The sequence below is a fragment of the Protopterus annectens genome, chromosome 8.part0 (genome assembly GCF_019279795.1).
Source record: "Protopterus annectens isolate FY-2018-M chromosome 8.part0, PAN1.0, whole genome shotgun sequence".
Lineage (NCBI taxonomy): Eukaryota > Metazoa > Chordata > Ceratodontiformes > Protopteridae > Protopterus > Protopterus annectens.
In genome coordinates, this window is record NC_056741.1 from 122,498,329 (window position 1) to 122,522,056 (window position 23,728).

The following is a 23,728-nucleotide window of genomic DNA, read 5'->3' on the forward strand; positions in this document are numbered from 1 at the left end:
CACGATTTATTTTTACTTCAAAGGAGACAGTTTTGTGGTCTGACCATACCAGAGAAGACATTACACTGTGGGATGTGCTGCACTCCGCATCAGTGAGGACCAGATCCAGTGTGTTTGCACACCTGGCTGGTGTATTGACAATCTAGTTCAGGGAGTTTCTGTTTACAAAATCCAGCCTGCCTGCTTTCTGGGGATTTCAGAGTGAGAGGTGTGTGTGTGGGGGATTTCAGAGTGAGAGGTGTGTGTGTGTGTGTGTGTGTGTGTGTGTGTGTGTGTGTGTGTGTGTGTGTGTGTGTGTGTGTGTGTGTGTGTGTGTGTGTGTGTGTGTGTGTGTGTGTGTGTGTGTGTGTGTCTGTGTGTGGAGGATTTCAGAGTGAGAGGTGTGTGTGTGTGTGTGTGTGTGTGTGTGTGGGGGGGTTCAGAGTGAGAGGTGTGTGTGTGTGTGGGATTTCAGAGTGAGAGGTGTGTGTGTGTGTGTGTGTGTGTGTGGGATTTCAGAGTGAGAGGTGTGTGTGTGTGTGTGTGTGTGTGTGTGTGTGTGATTTCAGAGTGAGAGGTGTGTGTGTGTGTGTGTGTGTGTGTGTGTGTGTGTGTGTGTGTGTGTGGGGTTGCAGAGTGAGAGGTGTGTGTGTGTGTGTGTGTGTGTGTGTGTGGGGTTGCAGAGTGAGAGGTGTGTGTGTGTGTGTGTGTGTGTGTGTGTGTGTGTGTGTGTGTGTGTGTGTGTGTGGGGATTTCAAAATTGAGTGAGTGTGTGTGTGTGTGTGTGTGTGTGTGTGTGTGTGTGTGTGTGTGTGTGTGTGTGTGTGTGTGTGTGTGTGTGTGTGTGTGTGTGTGTGTGGGATTTCAGAGTGAGAGGTGTGTGTGTGTGTGGGATTTCAGAGTGAGAGGTGTGTGTGTGTGTGTGTGTGTGTGTGTGTGTGTGTGTGTGTGTGTGTGTGTGTGTGGGATTTCAGAGTGAGAGGTGTGGGTGTGTGTGTGTGTGGGGGATTTCAAATGAGGTGTGTGTGTGTGTGTGTGTGTGTGTGTGTGTGTGTGTGTGTGTGTGTGTGGGATTTCAGAGTGAGAGGTGTGTGTGTGTGTGTGTGTGTGTGTGTGTGTGTGTGATTTCAGAGTGAGAGGTGTGTGTGTGTGTGTGTGTGTGTGTGTGTGTGTGTGTGTGTGTGTGTGGGGGGGATTTCAGAGTGAGAGGTGTGCGTGTGTAATGTTGCAGGTTTTTCCCTCATACTTGTTCTGTTCCTCATAAAATCTGTGGTTTCTGTATTTGTGTACTTGCAAAGCCAGTGGTAGTATTGTTGCCTGACAGCTACATGTTCTCTGGTTTGATTCTTTGCTGGGGTGCCTTACCTTCTGTTTGGAATCTGTATGCCCTCCCTGTTTTTTGTTTCCTCCCATCTTACAAAAACATGTCTGTCTGGAGTTTCTCCCTGGGCCTCTGCTAAAAATGAGCTTTTGTTCCAAGTCAGACTTTCCTGGTTAACAAATGTTAAAAAAAAATGACACTCATTTGAATATCAGACTTCATATTCTTCAGAAAGTGCATGGTAACACAAGCTTTTATTCTAGCAATTTTCTAAGTGTATAAGATGGATATTTGAAATTTATCCCTATCTTTGGGACTGTATTCCCCCCATTATTGGCTTCATCCAGGTTTTGTGCTAAGGTTGAGAGCTATGGTAAGAACTGAATTCACTGAATAAGGTTGGGGGCTATATTCCCCCATTACTGGCTTTGTCCGGGTGTTTTTTGCTAAGTGGTTGAGAGCTGTGGTGAGAACTGAATTCACTGAATGTTTGGGGGCTGTATTCACCCATTATTGACTTTGTTCAGGTGTTTTGTGCTAAGAGGTTGACAGCTGTGCTATGGTGAGAACTGAATTTACTAAATGGTAGCCATTTAAGTTTCAGTCTTCCTCTTTCACAAAACAGCTGATTTGGCATAGTGGTATGTTGCTCTGACTGTTTTGCACAGGGTCCCCTGGGTTCAAGACGTGGCAGTGAAATGTATGGTGGTAACGCAGCATTTTATTCTAGCAACTTTCCAACATTATACAAGCAATGTTTAAAATGTGTCCCTGGGTTTTGGCCTTTGGCCCCCCCAAATAAATTTTGTCTTTTTCCAGATTTCTTGTGCTGCAAAGTTCAGAGATACAGCTGAGTGTCGAGTAGATTTTACAAGGAGCTGACAGCTGCAGGGGAGCAAAAGTTTAGTGCTGCTTATGCTTAGTCTGCTTGTATTGTTAATAGCACAACAGGTAGTGTACTTGCTTTTGATGCTGAAGGCTGTGGGTTCTACTCCCACAGTAGGTAGATGCATTGCTGATACTGTACTGTGTTGTAAAGGGGGTGGATGCTGCAGTCCTTTTTGGCAAAGATACCTAGTAACTATGAGCCTGTTATCAGTTTGCTATCCATTCCCTATTGCGGTATTACTAGCTTATCATGTTTTTAATGCATGCAACAAAGGCAATTTATTCATCAAGGGCAACAGGCACTTTATTTGTAGATGAAACAATGACATATAAAGTTGTTTGCTAGCAGCAACCTCTTTATTAGTTACAGATTTCTTTAATGTGGATTTTACTACTTCAGAGATTGTGCATATTTACTGATACTGGTGGACTATAGAAGGTTGAGTAGACTTTTTATGATGGAAATGTTCTGAATTGGGCAGTTTTGTCATTGGCGTATGCATTTTGTTTCATTGTTTACTGGAAAATGTTCAAAACAATACACTTAAAATGCCCTCTAACTACTGTACTATATTGTACAAGGAATATAATGTAATACAGTCAGGAAGGTGTATCAAAGAGCATGTGTATGTTTCATGTTCAAGGGGCCTACGATTTTGAAGACAGCCCAGAGTTAATATTTATCTGCCGCTGGCAAAATGTATTTTCTTTGAATGTGGGTTTCAATGCTGTTTTAAATCATGTGAGTTTCAAGGGCAGAGACGTTTTAATGTTATGTCTATTTTCATTGTGAGACTGCATTGCTTTGTTTAACAGATATCTATTAGGGTTTGTGCTGTAAAATGCAAAATAAAACTTTCAAATGAAATCTAAATAATCGCAGAAGTAAAGCAGTATGCACATTACAGTGTTTATGGTAAATGGGGCAAAATAACCAAGGAATGGGACATTAGAATGGCTGCAGGGGGGAGGCTCCATTCGACCATGATTTTGTGGGGGGGGTAGCAAACTCAGGCAGCCCCGGTTGAACTATACCTCTCAGTTGTCCATATTTTGCAGAATGAATAGATATTTACTTCTTAATTTTGGTTTGTTCCGCATACAATGAAGTCACTAAATGACAGACATTGAGTTTCAGATGTCATAGCCTTCAGAAGAATGCATGCTAATGCAAGACCTGTTCTATCAACTGTCTTAAGTTTATACAAGAGCAATTTTAGTAGCGTTTGTATGTTCCCCCAATATATTTGGCCTTGTCCAGATTTCCTGCATTAAGAGGTTGAGAGGTATGTGCAAATCGCTTTGTAGAATTAGGAATATCCAAACCTCTCCATTGTCCCCAATTTTGGCTCAGTGTTGCTCTCCCCTAATAATCCTTCCTCAAAATGGCAATTTTGGAAGAAAATGTGATTGACGTCTCCTAGAATAATGGTGTTGGCTTAATGCATAGGGACACCATATTAGTTAGGTAGGAGATATGGACTGATGGGGTACATAGAGGGGACCTATAGTTAGGTATGACACAGTAAGGAGTTTTGTTAATGCTAAGTTGGATGCAGAGGAATTCCACGTCATTATCTCACCTAGCAAGTCTGGAGATGATGAAATGTTGTTTAAGAATATGTAGACACCATCACCTTTTCATCTCAGGTGATAGGCCTGAACTTGTGGCAGGTATTGAAATCCTGCATTAAAGGAGTGCTGTCATCGGTCTTGAACTAGGTCTCTGTGATGCATATATAGATGTTTTCCAGGGGAAGCAGTGCTTGTAAGGAGTGGACTGTTTAGCTTAGGCTCTGAAAAGGAAATTGGTTATTTTCTAATTCATGTAGCTATAAAATTCAGTATAAAAACTGTAAACGTTTCTGAATGCAAACACACTATTAAAGCAGCAGCATCATGGTAGGGAGTACTGCAGTACAGAGATATTCAACTATATACATAGCCATGAGTTCCTTTATACCTTTCTGCCAAAAACACACACACACCATGGTCACACAGTTTACAGTTGTTGTAACTTCCTTTATACCTTTCTGTCAAAAACAAACACACACCATGGTCACAGAGTTTACAGTTGTTGTAACTTTGAAAAAATCTATTTATGTATTTCTTGCACTAAGAAGTTGAGGTGTGTGTGTGTGTGTGTGTGTGTGTGTGTGTGTGTGTGTGTGTGTGTGTGTGTGTGTGTGTGTGTTTCAGAGAGAGAAATGCCCTAGCAGGAGGAATTTATTTTCAAGTGCATTTTCAAGGAATTGTGAGCTTCAAGGGAAGCAAAGGTTACTGCTGCTCATGCTAAGTCTGCTTAAAATGTGCAACTGTTTTGTTTAGCAAATGGTATCATTATTGTGGTATAGAATTTTAAAGCAGTGTTAGCACAGTAGGTAGCATACTTGCATCTTGATGCAAAGGGCTGTAGGTTCTATTCATACAGCATGTACATTTGTATTTTAAGGGGAGTATGGTACTGCAGTTCTTAGTATGTCCTCCTTTGGATGAGACACCTAATAACTATGAACCTGTTTTTCAGCCTGCCACCCATTCCCTATTGCAATATACCAACTTACCATTTATTTTAATGTAGCACAGGCAATTTATTCTTCAAGGGCAACAGACACTGAATTTGTAAATGAAACACTGAAATAAAGTTTTTTTCTAGCAACAACCTCTTCATTGGTTTCAGATCTCTTTAATGTGGAATTATTCAGATGACTTATACTTCTGCAGAGATTCTGCATATTGATTGATATTGGTGGATTGTATGACAGAAGTTTGAGTGGCCCTTTATGGTTGAAATGTTCTGAATTGGGCAGGTTGTCATTATTGGTTCATATTTGTTTCATTGCTTAAAGGAAAAATGCTCAGAACTATAAATTTAAAACACACTATCTAACAAGTGGTGCTGTATTATACAAGGGATATAATTCAATTATTATGTAGTATAATTTAACAGTCAGGAAGGTGAATCAAAGAACTTTTGCATAGCTCTAAAAATGTGTGCAAGGAGCCTATCAAAGGTAGAGAAGTTTTAATGCTAAGTCTGTTTTCATTTTAAGACTATTGCTTTGTTTAGGTTTAGTAAATGTCTATCAGTGTTTGTGCTATAAAATTTGAAATAAAAGTTGTAAATTAAATCCAGATATCTGTAATAATTGTCGAAGTAAAGCATAAAACAGTATGCACACTGAGAGATTTGAACAGTGTCTATGACAAATGGGGAGAAATAGCCAAGTAATGGGACACTGGAATGGCTGCGTGGGCGGGGGCAACAGAGGGGCTGGGGCTGCATGGGCGGGGCTTGGGTTTGCACCCCCCTGCAAAAAATCCTGCGGGCTCCCTTGGCAGGTCCCCCCTTTTTTGTTTTAAATCAGTACTAATAAAAGTAATTCAGCAAACAAAGGTAGACAGAAATAACATTCAGTAGTCTGTCATGGACATGACTCGCAATCCATTAAACAAATTAGTGACTAACATCACTCTAGTAGACATTATAAGGGCGAATTAAAAATAATTTCCTAGCTCTTTAAATTTTCTGACAAAACAAAATGTTAACAATAAGCTATTTTAACTAGAAAAGTAAAGCATTTCAGTTTTTCCTTGCATGTGTACATTTCTATTTATACTGTAGCGTCAATAGCTGTCTTTTAAGTCTGTACAATACTTCACTTCTTCAAATCATTCCTTTTTCAGTTCAGATTATATTTTGTCAAAACGGCAACAATATTTCAAGGGTACAATTAATATTTAGACTATTTCAAATGAATAACTTATCAGTTGCCAAATGAATTAGTATAGAGTGTATGGTTAGTGCAAATATAACATGTTGCAAAAAGTAATATGTATCTTTTCATGGGTCTATATTATAACATTGAAATCTACAAAGATCGAATGTTATAATATCAAACCCTAAACACCAAAATCCACAAACATCGAACAGTCAGAATAGTGATTTTTTTCCCAGGGAAAAAAATCGCTATTCCGAGAAACATACACACAACACAAACACACACAAAAAACAGCAATCCACACACATACACTTAAAATCCTACACTTAAACTTAAACTAAACTTTACATACACTACTAGCTATCCACTTACCTTAACCCAACCCTAACCCTAAGGTCCGTCACTATCGCACACTCACCTCACCCGCGCCCTAACCCTAACTCACCTAACCCGCCCCTAACCCTAACCTACACACAACCGCACACTTACCTGACCAGCGCCCTAACCCTAACATCCACACAATCGCACACTTACCTGAACCCGACCTGTAACGTTCCACCATATCGAATGCTGAAAACAGCGAAGCCACAGCAACGGTATCCTGCACCTTCGCTGTTTTCAGCATTCGACAAAACTAGTTCGATATTATAATATTCGAACTTTATAAAATTCAATGTTATAATATAGACCCTCTTTTTGTGTGCTCTAGAGACTGTTATTTATAAGTGACATATATAATGCAGCATTTATAGAGCAAATAGCTTATGGATTCAGATTGTTAAACTAAGTTATGCTTATTAATAAGGCAGTTTCATTCACAAGTAATTTGGGGACATTTCAGTTGAGTTTTCAGGAATGTGCAGTCCAATGTGGGAATTTATAAAGTATATACAAGTTATACTATTAAGTTATCTAATTTACTCTTCCCTTCCTTAGGTTATAATTCGATTTAATAGCTAAACAACAATACTTTTTTGTTATTTGTTATCTGCAAGACTAAATGCACTTTGCAGATTCACAAAGCCCATAGAAACTGCCGCAGTTGTTTTCTGTTGCCATGACAATGCAACTATAGTGGTTCCTATTCAGTGAGTGTTAAAAAAACTGAATTATACAAAGACCCCCCCCCATTAATATTCCAAAATGTGAATGCTGACTGGTCAGTGTGCCCATTGTAAATCCAACTTATACTAATGGAAAAAGGTCCGGTTGCCCAGACTTTTTCCATTAGTATGAGTCTTTACTTTTTTTGTGTTAGGCAGCAACGGAGAACGGAAGAGCTCCGTTGCTGTAATCTCACTATGTTAAACGAGTTTAACATAGAGAGATATCTTTAAAAAAGCAATGAAGATCTTCCTTTCTCCGTTCACTTTTTTAAAGCTGTCATAGCGAGACAGCTTTAAAAAAGGAAACGGAGATCTTCCTTTCTCCATTGCTTTTTTTAAAGATATCTCACTATGTTAAACTCATTCAACATAGGGAGACAACTTCCTTTCTCCATTGTTTCCTCTGCACACAGCATTGATGTACTGTGTAAGCATACACTTGCGCAGTACATCAGAACTACTCCAGGATACTGGACAGCTGCGGAAGGGCAGCATGGAGGCATTATACAATGCCATTATTTAAGAAAAGTAAGTATTTTTTTCTTAAATAATATCATTGTATAATATCAATAACCCACTTCTGGGTGTGGGTATACTGGATTTACCCACGGTTGTCTTTGTTTGGCCACTCTGGCTTTGCCCTCGTGACCAAACCACACCAACCATGGGTAAATTCAGCACTACTCACACCCAGGCATGGGTTATTGCTTAAATAGTTCAGGAGGCTAATAGAATGTAAAAAAGGCTTCACTTCACACAAGCAACAGTACATTTTCCCTCCTTTTATATATTTTGTTAATACTAAGGGAAATAATTCAACTGGCAGTATGTGTATAAGTGAAACATTTCAGGGTTAAATGCTAACATGTCCTCTAACCCATTAAACATAACAGTGTCCACCATCAATCTAATGACTAGTATAATAACATCTAATTGAGTCCACTCAGAAACATGAGTCACAATTCATTAAACAAAGCAGAGTCTAACATTTGTCTAATAAACATTATAAAGACAAATAATAAGTTCCTAGCTGTTTAATCTTTCTGATATAGCAAAATGTTGACAGTAAGCTATTTTAATTGGAAGACTAAAACATTTCAATTCTTCCTAGTGTGTATACATTTCTACTTATGCTGTAGTATCAAGAACTGTCTTTGAAATCTATGCATTACTTCATTTATTTCAACTCCTTCATTTTTTCAGTTCAGAGTATATTTTATCAAAATGTCAATAGCAATTCAAGGACACATTTAATATTTATACTGATATTGTAAATGAATTGCTATAAATGAGTTTGTACAGAGTGTGAGGCAACTGCAAATATAACATGATTGGCCAGCGCACATTGTAAATCGAGTTACTAATGGGAAAAAAGTCCGGTCGCCGTGCTTTTTTTCCATTAATATAACTTTACTTTTTAAAAAGCTTACTCGCTACTATAATGGGTTTAACACATATTGAGACGGCTTTAACGGTATCTGACCCATTTAACATGGCGAGAACAGCAAAAAAAAAAAAGGAGAAAGCAAGATCTTGTTAAATGGGTTTAACATTTTTAAAACTGTCTCCGTATGTTAAACCCATTTATAACAAAACAAAAAAAAAAAAAAAAAATTCTTTTTTTGCTACTTTTGCATGATTTTGTTGTGCTGTGGTAGCGCAGTACATCATTTCTTAAATAATGTTAATGCTATAATATAACATGTTGCAAGAAGTAATATGTATCTTTTTGTGTGAGTAACATATAAAATGTATCTTTTATAGTGCAGACAGCTTGTGGGGTCAGCATATTAAACTGAGTAATACTTTTTAATCAAGCATCTACATTTAAGTGTACATGTAGTTTGAGGACATTTCAGCTGTGTTTCCAGGAATGTGTAATCCGATGTGGGTAAATCATAAAATATTTACAAATAGTCCTATTATGTATTTATTTTACCTTGCTTAGGTTGTATTTCATTTTAATAACCAAACAACATTACTTTTTCTTATTATTTGTTATCTGCAAGGCCAAATGCACTTCACAGGTTCACAGTGTCCTTAGAAACTGCAGCAATTATTTACTGTTGCTATGGCAATGCAAATAAAATGTGAAGAAAGCTTCACTTCTCTTAACCAACAGTACATTTTCCCTCCTTTTTTTTATATATTTGTTAATACTAAAAGGAAATAATTCAAAGGACATATGTACATAAATGGAATATTTTAGAGTTAATCATGAACATGTCCCCAAACCCAATAAGCACAACACTATCTAACTATCTATCTATCATTAATCTAATAAATATTGTAATAACAATTAAGTTCACTTTTCCAGTTAGTCTACCTCATAACTAGACTATTTTAAACTATTATTTATCATTGTATAGGAAGTGAGTTATTAAATATATACAGACTATATTAGTATAGTAAAGTAGGAGAGAATTTAGAAAGGGAGACAGGATGCAGATAAAATGAATAATGAGAAAAGAGAGAGAGAGAAAGAAAAAAAGAAAATTAAGAGAAAACACACATATACTACGTATGTTGATTTACAGTATAACTATTTTATGTGCTATATAGCCCTCCTTCTGTGAAAGGAAAGTACCCTATTTTACATACCTGAGGTAATGTGAAAACTCTCATGTGCCATCTATTTTCAAAAAATATAGATAAAGATTCCAGTAGTTAGTTACCTTTGTTTTAAAATTCCAAGCAGTAAAATCAGTCCTTTAAAGTAATGTTAAAACAATTCATACCATAGTAGGTGCTTTGAGAGATTTGGCTGTAACAGTATCAGTCTTTTGCTTCTTCTTTTTGACATCTGTCCAGACATTTGTTTTTTTTTTTGTTCTCCTGAGGGAAAGTGACATCCAATCCATATCTTCTGGTAAAGTAATCACATTATTAGTTTTAATAAATGAAGAGGCTTCTTCTAAGTCAATGAAAGTCCTCATCTCGTTGGCATACAGTATTCTTATCTTAGCTGGATATGCAAGTTGTGCCTTGATGTTATTTTGTTTCAGAAACTTTATCATTGGCCACACTTTTTTCCTTTGTCCCATTATTCTGGATGAATAGTTGTTATCAAATCTTATTAGGGTTTGTTAATATTTTAGAGGTGCCTTATTCCAAGCAGATCTTAAAATCAGTTCCTTGTCTAAGTATGTAAGAAATTTGATAATTATTGACCTAGGAGGAGAGTTTGAGTTAGTGGCAGGTTTCCCAAGAGCTCTGTGTGCCCTTTCAATGCAAAAGGAAAGTCCTTCTTTTAAATTTAAAAAGTCAGGGATCCAGCTTGATAAAAAGGAAATAATATCCTCAGCTTCTGTGTTTTCAGGTAATCTGAATAGCCTGATGTTATTTTTCATCTCCCTATGTTCCAAGTCAACTACTTTATTAATCAACCAAGTGTTTTGCTTAAGAAGCAGTTCTTTCTGTGTTTCCTCTTCCTTAAGTCTGCTTTCTAAGTCATTTAGTGAAACCTCTACTCATGTTATCCTTGTCTGGTGTTGTAGCATTTCCTTGAGTGTGTCAGCCTGTTTTTGACTGCTTGTTTTAAGATTTCCTAGGTTCTCTTTAAAATCATCCATCTTCAAAGACAGCTCCTGCAGGGTAGATGTCATCTGTTGTAGTTCCTTCTTTAAGGCAGTATCCTGGTGAGAATTCCTTGAGTTGCTCATTTTAACAAGTGAATATATCTCCAAGCTTTTTGACAGGAAATTATTTGTAAAACTTCACCAACATTTCTAATTATGTAAAATAGACCTTTATCTATAAGATTTTATACTTTGAAGAAAAAAAAGAATATTTTTTCCTGTCTTATTTAACTAGTTATATGGAGCTCTAAAATACTGCTGCTTTCAGTTAGCCATTCAGGCTCCACCCCTGCATGTCTTCTTCTTGAAATACTAGAAACCTGAGTAATTCCTTGAGCTGTTATGTTTTTTTTTTCGAGACAGCCTGGTCTCTATTGACCTTAGAGCCTTCTCTGACCACTGCTTGCAGCTGATTGTGGCAAACAATGGTTTGTGCTGTAGGGTGACTGTTTCACTGGGGATGACATTTCAATTGCTCGTTCTACCCCAGTCCCCTTTCCTTACTGGGAGGAAGGCTAGCTGAGCTGCATATTGTCCACATTTGTACGTGATCTTATAACCATACTCTGGAGTTTTATTGCCATGAATCTATCACAAATTCTAATGACATCCCTCACTGTCTTCTGAAGCCTCTTCCTCACCAAAATTCCCACACCATTTCTAATATGCCCTTTTCCTGAGTAGTACACTCTGGATCCCAAGCCAAGTGACTTTTCTGCCCTTCCATCTTATTTCCTGGACACATAGGATGCCCAGCCTCCTCCTTACCATCATGTCATCTACTTCCAAGATCTGTCCAGTCAGTCTACCTGCATTGACTGTAGCAATTTTTAGTTGATGCTTAGCAGGTTGATTTGGTTTTATGTCCAGCTTTTGCTCAACAGAGCTATCTTAGGTAACCTGATCTGGGCAACTGGACACCGACCAGCCAATAGTTTTTTATGGCAGGCACACTTGGAAATAGGGGAATATATATACCCCTCCCATCATTAGCATTGGTCCCTGCTGTAAGGCAGGTCCTCAACCCACTTATCATATAAAACACCCATTTGCCAACATTAGTCTACACAACTGGATCACCTAAAGCATATTTTTATACCATCCAGTGGCCAGCCTTGCCATGGCATTCAGTCTTTGAACTGAGTTCTTCTCCAGGATACTGCATTCCACTGTAGATGCCCAAAGCAATTAATTTATGCAATTCTTCCCCCTATAGGTTACCATCTAGACTCTGTGCTGCTGCTCACAGCTCTGTGTTTGGGTGAGTTTGAGATGGAAACACCCAGCATTTTTTAGAGGTGGGAAGAATCCCAGAGAGACAAAGGGAGAACATGCAAACTCTAAACAGGCATTGGCCAGAGGTCAGTATCGATCCTAGTACCTTGAGTATTGAAGACCTTAACCATTATGACAACTGGTCTGTTGCAAATTATTAGAAGGAAGGATTTCCTGACTATGGTAGAAACATGAGGATCAAATAACAAGACTTATAGGTTCATAGATTAGTAATAGGCTAACTGCCCTTGTAAGCCATTTTCAGCCTAGCCAATTACCCCATGTGAGACTCAAACCCTGCACCTTATGTTTGTAAGCTAAACACCTTAACCATTATGCCAACCTCCCACCCAGAATGAACTTGTTCATACATTGGGTCTATATTAGATTCTTGAAAGCCGACAATGTCGAATCTGACATTGTCGACATGAGAATATCGAACACTCAGAATCTCAAGTGTGTAAATGGAAATCTCCATAAGGGGAGATTTCTATTTACTGCAATGTAGTGCAGTCCAGAGTTGGTATATTTAAGTAGTGGGGGTGCAGGGGGGCTTCCCCCTTGCTTAAACCCATTAGGGTACTTTTTTTTTTTTTTGCCTTTTTATAAGGTCGATGTTTGAAGACCTCGACCATATGGTGTCGACCATATGTTGTTCAATGTTTTGAAAAGTCGATCTTATAATATAGACCCCATACATTTAAGCAGGTCTCTTATGACTGCATCTGTCTGAAGAGGAGAACCATTTCTAACATGTGAGGTGGGAGTAGCTTTTTTGCCAACCACTACTTTGACATTTTCTCGTATTTGGTTTGAGACTGTTTTCAGCACATCAGGTATGTGTGTGGCTAGCATCTATATCATATTATTGCACAATGAAAAGAGCAAATGCTCTTTCATCGAACCGATAATATCGAAACAACAAAAGGCAAACACAAGGAACAGAGAATTTTTTCCAAGGGAAAAAATTTGCTGCTCTGAAAAAAAAAATGTTTAAACACAAAATGAAGAGGGGGGCTTTGCCCCCACTCCCCCTAATGTGGGGGGCTGTGCCCCCCATGCCACCCTACTTAAATATATGAACTCCAAGATTGCACCATAGTGGAGGAAATGGCAAAGTCCTGAAGACAGCCCACCAATTTTTTTCCCCTGGGAAAAAAAATTGATGTTCTGTGACTTCGCTATTTTTTCCTTTCAACATTATCAGATCGATGAAAGAGCATTCGCTCTTTTCATCATCCGATAATGTGATATAGACCCATGTGGCTACACTTGCAGGAGCTGGCTATGAGTGGATAACAGTGCCCAGCTTACAGTCATCAGACAACATGGTTAACCACACTTCTGGTACATTAGTTTGGATGTCTGCAAAATAAAAGTCAAACAGAAGAAGGTCAAGCACTGATGCTTTGGTACCTCACTAACTTCAATTTTATGTTCAGAAAATGTACCAGGAATGTTCACAACTTGGAATCTCTTGACTAGCCAGACAGCAACACAGCAGGCAATATAGGGGTGTACATTATTTTTTCAATAATACTAGCATGGTGAACAGTGCCAAATCCTTTGTAAGGTAAAGATAAACAATGTAAACTGTATAATTACTGTCCACAGCCCCTGTAACCTTTTCAATTTAATGTAGGACATACTGTTCACCAAAGCATACTGACTGACCCTAGATCAGATAAGTTGGTTAGGTCTACAAATATGAACTCTGTTGTGATCTATTCCATCATTTTGCATATGGGACTGGTGAGGTTTATGGGCATGTAATCACCATAGTCTGTAGAGAGGTCATTCTTGCTTAGGAGAGCCACAGTGGATATTCTTCAGGCATTAGACACAAATCCTGGGATATGCTGAAATTGAATAGTTTAAATTGAAGTTCAGATACTGTTTGCTTGGCATTGGTGGGAATGCAGTCTAGTATGCAGTTTGATTCCATGGAAGTATTAGTTTTAGCCTTTTATGGGGATTCTAAGACTTCCTCCAAAATGAGTTCAGGAAACAAATTCATTTGGCAAAACTTAACCAAAACACATTTTTTTTTAAAACCTCTACTGACAAATCCAGCAGGTAAAATTAAGATACAGCTACACTGAGAATATCTGTGTGCAATTCAGAATGTATAAATAGATAGCTTCTTGACTTGCATTGCAGGTTAGTAAATGGTGAGACCTAGTACTTTTCTTGAAATTAACCTTTAAGGAATATCTTAATGTAAGGCTAATAGTGTGGTGACATCACCTGTGTTTACTTGGGGAATATGCAGCATCTGGTGTATTGTAGTAGTTGCCAAAAGGAACTGTTTTCTTACAATTACACACACCCTACTACCCCCCACACACACACCCTACTACCCCCCGTAGCAGAGCGCACTATTGGCATTACTGGGTGATTAGCCCTGTTTGTCTGTACTGATAGTGTGGTGACATCACCTGTGTTTACTGGGGGAATATGCAGCATCTGGTGTATTGTAGTAGTTGCCAAAAGGAACTGTTTTCTTACAATTACACACACCCTACTACCCCCCCCTGTAGTAGTTGCCAAAAGGAACTGTTTTCTTACAATTACACACACCCTACTACCCCCCCGTAGTAGTTGCCAAAAGGAACTGTTTTCTTACAATTACACACACCCTACTACCCCCCCTGTAGTAGTTGCCAAAAGGAACTGTTTTCTTACAATTACACACACCCTACTACCCCCCCGTAGTAGTTGCCAAAAGGAACTGTTTTCTTACAATTACACACACCCTACTACCCCCCCACACACACACACCCTACTACCCCCCCCGTAGCGGAGCGCACTATTGGCATTACTGGGTGATTAGCCCTGTTTGGCTGTACTGATAGTGTGGTGACATCACCTGTGTTTACTGGGGGAATATGCAGCATCTGGTGTATTGTAGTAGTTACCAAAAGGAACTGTTTTCTTACAATTACACACACCCTACTATCCCCCCTGTAGTAGTTGCCAAAAGGAACTGTTTTCTTACAATTACACACACCCTACTACCCCCCAGTAGTAGTTGCCAAAAGGAACTGTTTTCTTACAATTACACACACCCTAGTACCCCCCTGTAGTAGTTGCCAAAAGGAACTGTTTTCTTACAATTACACACACCCTACTACCCCCCTGTAGTAGTTGCCAAAAGGAACTGTTTTCTTACAATTACACACACCCTACTACCCCCCCGTAGTAGTTGCCAAAAGGAACTGTTTTCTTACAATTACACACATCCTACTACCCCCCCCCCACACACACACACCCTACTACCCCCCCCCCCATAGTGAAGCACACTATTGGCATTACTGGGTGATTAGCCCTGTTTGTCTGTACTGATAGTGTGGTGACATCACCTGTGTTTACTGGGGGAATATGCAGCATCTGGTGTATTGTAGTATTTGCCAAAAGGAACTGTTTTCTTACAATTACACACACCCTACTACCCCCCCCACACACACACACCCTACTACCCCCCCATAGCGAAGCGCACTATTGGCATTACTGGGTGATTAGCCCTGTTTGTCTGTACTGATAGTGTGGTGACATCACCTGTGTTTACTGGGGGAATATGCAGCATCTGGTGTATTGTAGTAGTTGCCAAAAGGAACTGTTTTCTTACAATTACACACACCCTACTACCCCCCCTGTAGTAGTTGCCAAAAGGAACTGTTTTCTTACAATTACACACACCCTACTACCCCCCCGTAGTAGTTGCCAAAAGGAACTGTTTTTTTACAATTACACACACCCTACTACCCCCCCGTAGTAGTTGCCAAAAGGAACTGTTTTCTTACAATTACACACACCCTACCCCACACACACCCTACTCCCCCCCCCCATAGCGGAGCGCACTATTGGCATTACTGGGTGATTAGCCCTGTTTGTCTGTACTGATAGTGTGGTGACATCACCTGTGTTTACTGGGGGAATATGCAGCATCTGGTGTATTGTAGTAGTTGCCAAAAGGAACTGTTTTCTTACAATTACACACACCCTACTACCCCCTCCTGTAGTAGTTGCCAAAAGGAACTGTTTTCTTACAATTACACACACCCTTCTACCCCCCCAGTAGTAGTTGCCAAAAGGAACTGTTTTCTTACAATTACACACACCCTACTACCCCCCCTGTAGTAGTTGCCAAAAGGAACTGTTTTCTTACAATTACACACACCCTACTACCCCCCGTAGTAGTTGCCAAAAGTAACTGTTTTTTTTTACAATTACACACACCCTACTACCCCCCGTAGTAGTTGCCAAAAGGAACTGTTTTCTTACAATTACACACACCCTACTACCCCCCACACACACACCCTACTACCCCCCCGTAGCGGAGCGCACTATTGGCATTACTGGGTGATTAGCCCTGTTTGGCTGTACTGATAGTGTGGTGACATCACCTGTGTTTACTGGGGGAATATGCAGCATCTGGTGTATTGTAGTAGTTGCCAAAAGGAACTGTTTTCTTACAATTACACACACCCTACTACCCCCCCGTAGTAGTTGCCAAAAGGAACTGTTTTTTTACAATTACACACACCATACTACCCTGTAGTAGTTGCCAAAGGAACTGTTTTCTTACATTTACACACACCCTACTTCCCCGTAGTAGTTGCCAAAAGGAACTGTTTTTTTACAATTACACACACCCTACTACCCCCCCATAGTAGTTGCCAAAAGGAACTGTTTTCTTACAATTACACACACCCTACTACCCCCCCCACACACACACCCTACTACCCCCCCGTAGCGGAGCACACTATTGGCATTACTGTGTGATTAGCCCTGTTTGTCTGTACTGATAGTGTGGTGACATCACCTGTGTTTACTGGGGGAATTTGCAGCATCTGGTGTATTGTAGTAGTTGCCAAAAGGAACTGTTTTCTTACAATTACACACACCCTACTACCCCCCCTGTAGTAGTTGCCAAAAGGAACTGTTTTCTTTCAATTACACACACCCTACTACCCCCAGTAGTAGTTGCCAAAAGGAACTGTTTTCTTACAATTACACACACCCTACTACCCCCCCTGTAGTAGTTGCCAAAAGGAACTGTTTTCTTACAATTACACACACCCTACTACCCCCCCGTAGTAGTTGCCAAAATGGAACTGTTTTTTACAATTACACACACCCTACTACTCCCCCCCCACACACACTTGCAGGATTCATACCCCTACCTAATTATGTTATGACACGTGAGAGAGACGCATTAGTTAAGCGCACTATTTGAATTACTGGGAAGTTCCTTTTCTCCGGCTTTACTTATTGGGTGCTGACATCATCAGTGTTTGGAAAGGGTAATGTGCATCATGTAGTGTGTTCTCCTGATTGCCAAAAAGCACATATCTTTCATACAGAATTGCACACACACAAACTCCCCTCATCCAAACACGCACACTTGCTGTTTGCAGGATTCAAACCCCTACGTAACTATGTTATGATACTTGCGAAAGACGAATTAGTGGAGCACACTATTTGAATTACTGGGAGGTTTGCCTTCTCCAGCTGTACTTATAGGGTGCTGACATCATCAGTGTTTGGAAAGGGTAATATTCATCATGTAGTGTGTTCTCCTAATTGCCAAAAAGCACATATCTTTCATACAGACTTGCAAACACATAAACTCCTCTCATCCACACTTGCTATTTGTAGGATTCAAACCCCTACCTAGCTAGGTTATGACACTTGAGAGAGACGCATTAGTGGAGCACGCTATTCGCATTATTAGGAGGTTCCCCTTCTCCTGCTGTACTTATAGGGTGCTGACATCATCAGTGTTTAGAAAGGGGAATGTGCATCCTGTAGTGTGCTCTCCTAGTTGCCAAAAGGGACATTTCTTTCATACAGACTTGCACACACACTAATCCCCCTCCACACACACACACTGAGAATTTGCAGGACTCAAACCCCTACCTAACAATACTATGACACTCGAGACTGGCCTATTAGCAGAACACACTATTCACATTACTGGGAGATTTTCCTTCTCCTGCTGTACTTATAGGGTGCTGACATCATCAGTGTTTAGAAAGGGGAATGTGCATCCTGTAGTGTGTTCTCCTAGTTGCCAAAAGGGACATTTCTTTCATACAAACTTGCACACACACTGAGAATTTGTAGGACTCAAACCCCTACCTAACTATGTTATGACATTCGAGACTGGTGCATTAGCAGAGCGCACTGTTTACATTACGGGGAGGTTGCTCTTCTCCTGCTGTACTTATAGGGTGCTGACATCATCAGTGTTTAGAAAGGGGAATGTGCATCCTGTAGTGTGTTCTCCTAGTTGCCAAAAGGGACATTTCTTTCATACAGATTTGCACACACACTAACTTCTCTCCACACACAGTGGGCATTTGCAGGATTCAAACCCCTATCTAAGTATGTTATGACACTCAAGATGGATGCATTAGTGGAGCATGTTATTTACATTACTGGGAGACTTTCCCTTCCCCTGCTGTACTTATAGGGTGCTGACATCATCAGTGTTTAGAAAGGGGAATGTGCATCCTGTAGTGTGTTTTCCCAGTTGTTAAAAGGGACATTTCCCTCACACAGACTTGCACACACAACAACATCGCTCAGCCACACACACAGCATTTGCAGGGCTCAAACCCGTACCTAACTATATTATGACACTTGAGGGAGATGCATTAGCAGAGCGCGCTTTCCGAATCACTGGGCATCTGTTCTCCACCTGCAGTATTTATAGGGTGCTGACATCATTATTTCTACAGAGGTATGTACATCTAGTACTACCTGTCAGGTGGGGGATAGCATATATATGCATTTGCAGCCACCTACTTCAGGGTCAGATATGCACATTGCACTGGCAGGTTATGTTCTACACCATGCTTCATGCCCACAAGACCTTTAACACACAACACAACCAGTCCAGAACACCCCTCCCACATCCAGGACACACACTTTGCTTCCCTGGGAACAGTGCCAGGATATGCAGTTATTCACATACACCATTCCAGTTGTTAACATCAGGTACAGGCATATTGTGTGTGGGAACTACTCAGGCCTCTACAACATTACCCTACAGCCACTACAATTTGTGAGTCCATGTGCTATGGCAGAACCACTCACCACAGCCACATGGGGGAATACATATTGCACCTGACCATCTGCAACATGGGTACTCACTGTTCCACACCAGAGGTAGACCACCATTGTTGATATCTGACCATATCCACCTTTCCCTGGACATCCATATCCCATCCCCAGCCCCAGGCAAGGTTGTCACTGCAAACAAACTGTATTTATCACAAGCAGACTTTACACTTGTGAAGACTGGGGTGGAAGACTTCAAAGGACCCATGCTGGGGGAGTATACTGGCCACTCTGCATAATCCTTGACAATTGCATTCTATGAGCATGTGGAAGGTTTGCATTAATCATGCTATCCCAAATATACCCATGACTGCTCCACAACAGGGCACCTGTCAGGTGTACACCAGCCATATATGAGCTGTCCAACAGACAGAGTGAGCTAATACATTGCAGAGCAGTAGCCCACAGAGGGAGGACATCTCTGAACAGTACTGGCATGACACTTCAATCCCACATAATCATCACGACACAGTGTTGACAGTGAAATTGTCCAGACAATGCAGATAAGGCTCCCCTCAGTCTGTTATTGATGCCCACTTACTGTTAGAGGTCCTCAGCAACCCTCTTCCAGCACACACCAACAACATGGATGTGGCTTAGCACATTCAAACCCTGAGATCTCCACTGTGTCTCTGCTTGACAGAGGCACAGCACACTAGCCTCACATGATGCCTTATTTGACCTACTTTACAGTGGCACAGTAGCCTACTGTACTGGGAAGGCAGACGCCAAGCACACTCTGGCTAAGCTGTCATTCCCTAGGGAAAACAGCCTAGTGTTGTCCTCTACACCCATATGTTTAATTGTCAGATGCACATTATTTGTTGCTGATAGACTGTTTGCAGGTCTTTATTGCCATAGCATTCCCTGTTTATATGAACAACGTGTGTATCTGTGGAAGATGTTTGCATATGGGAGGGATCCACTATATTACGTATGTCTCTGTAGTCATTTAACTGTGTGCACTGGGCAGATTGCTGTAATGTGGTTGGTTCCTGGAATAACACGTACACATACCAGATATGTGTGGCCAACTGCTAAACTGTGATTTAGCCTGTGTGTGTGAGCATGCCCAGTTCAGCCTTCCCATGGCATGTTGTCTGACATATGTCTCATTTATCAAAGTGTGTGAGCATGCCCAGTGAGTGCTTTCCATATGTTGAACTCTGCAGCCCACCACATTTGTGGATGTGTGTGAACTTCAACAATATCTCCCGTTTATGGTTGCGTGTTGTGTGTCATGTTGTGTAGTTACTGTCCAACTGCTTTGTGTGTGAACACAACAGGGATTATATTGTGCCTGCAGGGTTTGCATGGGATACTTTGCATACAGTTGTCAACATCCTTTCATACTGACCTAACACTGTAGTACCGTATAGTGTACTGGTTCAGTACTTTCACTGTGGTGGACAGTATACTGAGCTGTAGTCCTATCACTAAAGGAAAATAAAGCCCCACAAGGTTCAATAACCATCCAACGGATAAGCAACAAGTTACCAACGAAGTAAAATTTATTAGCAAAGACAGACTGGCAATAACAGACTAAGCACACAAATGCTTTTGCCAACAATCCGGCTTCATCAGAGTCATTAATTAAAGCAAACCAATGCTGTTTAAACAGTAACATCCAACACCATTGGTTAAACATGATACCACCCATCAAACCTTAATCACATCTTAATTAAATCTAGTAAATATAAATAACATTTAATTTTCAATGTTATTTATATTTACTAGATTTAATTAAGATGTGATTAAGGTTTGGTGAGTGATATCATGTTTAACCAATGGTGTTGGATGTTACTGTTTAAAAAGCATTGGTTTCAATTAATGATGTCTGATAAAGCGTTTGTGTGCTTAGTCTGTTATTGCCAGTCTGTCTTTGCTAATAAATTTTACTTCGTTGGTAACTTGTTGCTTATCCGTTGGATGGTTATTGAACCTTGTGGGGCTTTATTTTCCTTTAGCTGTCTGCCCTTGTGGGTGTTTTGGTCTGTAGTCCTATCACTGCTTTACATTTCCATAGTGAGCACAACAGCCTGGTTAGGGGCCAGTTGTGCACATCTGACCATGTTGCCTTATGTTCAGATAGGAACTACTTATACCAGGCTTGTCCAGCATTGGTAGTGTATTCCACAACAATGGTGTACATTGGCAAACAGTAGCAATGTGCCCTAGGCCATTTCTAATGCTAGTCGGAGAGTGTGTTTGTCCTTCGACACACATTGTAAGTGGAGTTTGCCATAACATATGTCATGGTTAGTATACTGTGCCTCTGTCTACCTGTGACATAACAGTGATACCCAGGGTAAACCTACCATCTCCCATCCACTCATCACGATTCCTCTTGAGGTGAATCGATGAGTGACTCTATGGATAACCTGTACTGGGAGTTTACTCATGAGTGGGGGTGGCTTCTGTGTTATGGATCATGCAGTCCAGCTTGTCCTATGTATGTCAGTGCTGGGGTTCAGGTCTCTCATGTGCATAGCTCACTGCCATTCAGATTGTACAAGGTACAGCATGTTCATTGATTCCAGCTTGGACATGGCTTTATATATCAGGCACAGCTTGCCTCTGGGTGGGCAGTATGGCAGTGTGTGGAGCTGCAGTTTGTTTAATCAGGCAACACATGGCATCTGTTCAAGATCTTTGATACTCCTGGTGAGGTACTGTTGGGGACTTTACAGTTGATGGAGGTGTCTGCTGAGGTACATCCTACAGGGGCTATTGTAGTCAATTGTAATGCTGATGAAGGATGACTGCAGAGCCACAATGACCTCCCCTTATCTAGATCTGACAACCTTCATGATTAGGTGGGTATATGGTATGTTTCTGTGAACACTACAGCCACATGTTTGTCCAATGCAGGATATCTATCACCTTGTGTCCCCAGGTCTCTCATTACATGTTAGGTACGTAATGGGTTAACACCTATGTGGTAATTGGTGGGTACTTACTTTATATCCACAGGGGTTGACTATACACTTTTCTGCAATTAGCTTGCTGACATGGCTATGGCACCAGTTGTCTGTTTCTATGTGGCCCTTTTGTGGGATGCTTGTGTCAGCTGGAGGGTCAGATATGGTGGGCAGTTTGTAGTCCTCTGCATACATGTTCAGACACAGTCCTTCCATGTTGGCCTGTACCTATGGGACATATATACCAGACGAGGGAGGTCCCAGGACCAAGCCTTGTGGGATGCCACTTATATCTGGTTTGTAGTCTGACATGGCTGCAGCATGTCTGACCATGTCAGTTCTGTCCTTGGTCTGGTTTGCAACCCCTCTACTGACATAGGGGTTTATATTTCAGCTGGTGAGCATATCTATAATGAACACGCAGGGTATTGTATGGAAGCATTTGCAAGGTCCAGCTATGCTGTCTGGCCCACATTTCCCTCATCAATGACCTTAATGACTGTTTCAAATGAGTCAAACATGTTTAGGGGCAGGATCTGCACTTAAGAAAGCCACACTGGGTAGGGTCCAGTGTCAGTAGGTCCCCAATATCTTTATGTCTGCGGTACATGCTGATCCTTTTCATAGCTGTGCAGACCAAGCTTGTCAGGATTCTGGGGTGGTAGTTTGCAGTATCCATTCAGGCAACACCTTTGTTGAGAAGGACCACTGTTGTTGTACACTGCTGTTTGGCTACATATCCTGTGGTAAGGCTGACATTGAGCAGTAGTGTGATTTGGCATTCCATTCTTCTTGGAGTCCATGTTGGACTCAGCCCAGGATACCATCTCATACCATTGCTGCTTTGTGTTTTGCTTTGTAGATGCTGGCTGTTACCTCAGCATCTGCAGTGTCAGGGGGCCAGCAGTCTGCTGGGATATATATTTTGCATTCTGGGGGGTGGGGGGTTAGCACTGCACCTGTCAGGTTGTATGTTGGCAATATGTGTGTGTGTGTTAGGTATGTTGTTTGTAATATTTGTGTGATTCAGAGCATATCTGTGAATTCGCAACATGGTTCCTACCATCAGTTGAGTAAGACTTGGGCTTATCCTTAGTGTCCTGTACAATTTGTATCTTCATAGGCTCATAGGTTCATACTAGGCTATCCACCCTAGGGCATTTGTAAGCCTAGCCACAGTGTGTGTGTCTTTCGCCGCCCCATGCTATGTGAATATTATAGCCATTTATGATTTACTTTACTGTGCCTCTGTCTGGACGTGACACAGTGAAGACCCCCAGTGTACATCTACGATCATCCATCCACTTGGCAATATTCCTGTTGAAGAGTGTCAGTGGGGGGCTCTGCCTAACATGGAGTGGGATTCTGTTCCAGGGTGTGGGGAGCCTCTGGGTTATGTATCTGTCCCTCCAGCACATCCTACTTCATTATGTATTGAGGTTGACATCTGTCACTCTCACAGCTCCAATGGCTTTGATTTTTCTGGGGTGGAGCATGTCCATTACTCCTGTGTTGGACATGGCCTTGTACAATAGACATACGATGCCTCAGTGTAGGCAGTATGTGACTGCATTCAGCTGGGGTGTCTACAGCCAGGCAGCATATGACATATATTTGAGACCCTTTATCCTCTTGGTGAGGTACCTTTGAGGTCTTTCTAACCGCTGCAGTTGTCAGGTAAGGTACACCCCAAGTGAGGCATTGTACTAGATTATGGGTCTGATAAGAGAACAGTACAGGGGCACAATGACCTCTGTTGACGTAGATGTGAATCCTTTCATGATACGGTGTCCAGTATAGACAGTCTTCC